Source organism: Microtus ochrogaster, chromosome 1, assembly GCF_000317375.1.
Source record: "Microtus ochrogaster isolate Prairie Vole_2 chromosome 1, MicOch1.0, whole genome shotgun sequence".
Classification (NCBI taxonomy): domain Eukaryota; kingdom Metazoa; phylum Chordata; class Mammalia; order Rodentia; family Cricetidae; genus Microtus; species Microtus ochrogaster.
In genome coordinates, this window is record NC_022009.1 from 18515422 (window position 1) to 18517548 (window position 2127).

Consider the following 2127-nt stretch of genomic DNA (forward strand, 5'->3'; position numbering starts at 1 on the left):
TGTGTGTGTGTTTGAGACAGGGTTTCTCTGTAGCTTTGGAGCCTGCCCTGGAACTAGCTCTTGTAGACCAGGCCTCGAACTCACAGAGATCCACCTGCCTCTGCCTCCTGAGTGCTAGGAGGCATGCGCCACCACTGCCTGAATAGAAGCTAAATTAATATATGTATTTTTATCCACCTAGCACCCTTTAAGAGGCAACAGCACACGCATTTCTGAGAAGTCTGCTGCCCGAGTGCTGCCTGGGGTCCCCAAAGCCCATATTAGTGCTGGGAAGTGGCAGGACAGCAAGGTGTTCCAGCTCCCCCCAGAAACATCGACCCTGACATCCTTGGGTGTGAGCACCTGTGGGCAGTTAGAGCAACAGGCCGCCTGATGATGAGAACAAGCTGATCTTTGAGACTGGTGCAAGGGAGCCTGCCAGGGAAATCTCTAACGGGGGCCGCAGAGTGACCTCAGGTGGGCATGCTCTGGGCAGGCAAGCCTTCCTGCAGGGCTGGTGGGGACCAGTCTTCCATGCTCTGATTTGCCTCCCCTACTTTCAACTTTCCCTGGCTTTGTCCTGACCCCTGGTGCATGCACCCTACATTACCTCCTGCACTGGTTAATTTTAACATCCTAGTATCACCTGGGAGGAAGTCTCAGTGAGGAATTACCTAGAGCAGTAGACATGCTGTACCATGGGCTAGGCTCTGGCCTATGTGTGAGTAGAGAAAGCTAGCTGAATACTAAGCAAGCAAGTGATTATACACTCTGCTCTTGGTCATGAATGTGGTGTGATTGGCTGTTTGCATTCCTGCCTTGACCTACCAAAAATGGATTGTAATTTGGAGTTAATTATAAGCCAGGTAAAGGGGGCTGGAGAGATAGCTCAGTGGTTAAGAGCATTGCCTGCTCTTCTAAAGGTCCTGAGTTCAAGTCCCAGCAACCACATGGTGGCTCACCACCATCTGTAATGAGGTCTGGTGCCCTCTTCCGGCCTGCAGGCATACATGTAGACAGACTATTGTATACATAATAAATAAATAAATATTTTAAAAAAAGCCAGGTAAAGAGTTTCCTATGTTGCTTTTTGTCAAAGTATTTTTTTCACAGAAACTGAAACGAGACAAGGACACATCTCTCCAAGGTTACTCTGGAGGCAGCCCAAGCCTTGCACAGCAACCGCACCTGACATTAGAAAATCCAATCACAGAAGAAACAAAGCACAACAAAGAGTTTATCAGGGCATGACATGGGGAAGGCATTACAGGGGAGTCGTTTGACCTGAGTGTGAGCAGGACTAAGAAGGAAGAACAGCATTCTAGACCAAAGGAAGGGCAAGCAGAGAAAAGACGCAGGAGTAATGACAAAACATCAGAACAGGTGTGTGTGCGCAAGTGCAAGTGTTCATGTGTGTGTGTGTATGTGTGCATGTGTGTGTGCGTGTGTGTGCATTTGTGCGTGTGTGTGTGTCAGGTATTACAGCTGAAGGTCAGGAGTTGGGGGCTACAGTCAAAGCAGTGGCGACCAGCAGAGGGTATTGCCAACTCACGTGGTCAGCTTTGGACTTTGAGGTCAGATGGGGGACAACCGGTAAGCCTGGACTCTGGAGGATCCTGCTGTGTGGGGGAGAGTTCATGCTGGGAGTGGAGAGAAGCAAAGGCTGAGAACACAAGGCCCTCAGAAGCCCAGTGATTACCCTTGGCTCTCACAGCCAATGTCTCAAAGTCTGTCATGGAAAAGCGACTTCCACATCATTCTCAGACACGCCACAGATTCCATCTTGTAGGTGAGGAAGCTATGAGCTTGAGACACTGGTCTCCATTGGCTGGCCAACAAAAGCAGAAAACCACTGGGCAAAGATGCGTCAATGCAGTAGGCACTTGCCGAATGTCTACTACATTACCCCATCCCTGTCCTGTGCCTACTGCATACCCCATGCCTGTCCTGTGCCTACTGCATACCCCATCCCCATCCTGTGCCTACTGCATACCCCTCCCTGTCCTGTGCCTACTACATACCTCATCTCTGTTCTGTGCCTACTACATACCCCATCCCTGTCCTGTGCCTACTACATACCCCATCCCTGTCCTGTGCCTACTACATACCCCATCCCTGTCCTGTGCCTACTACATACCCTATCCCTGT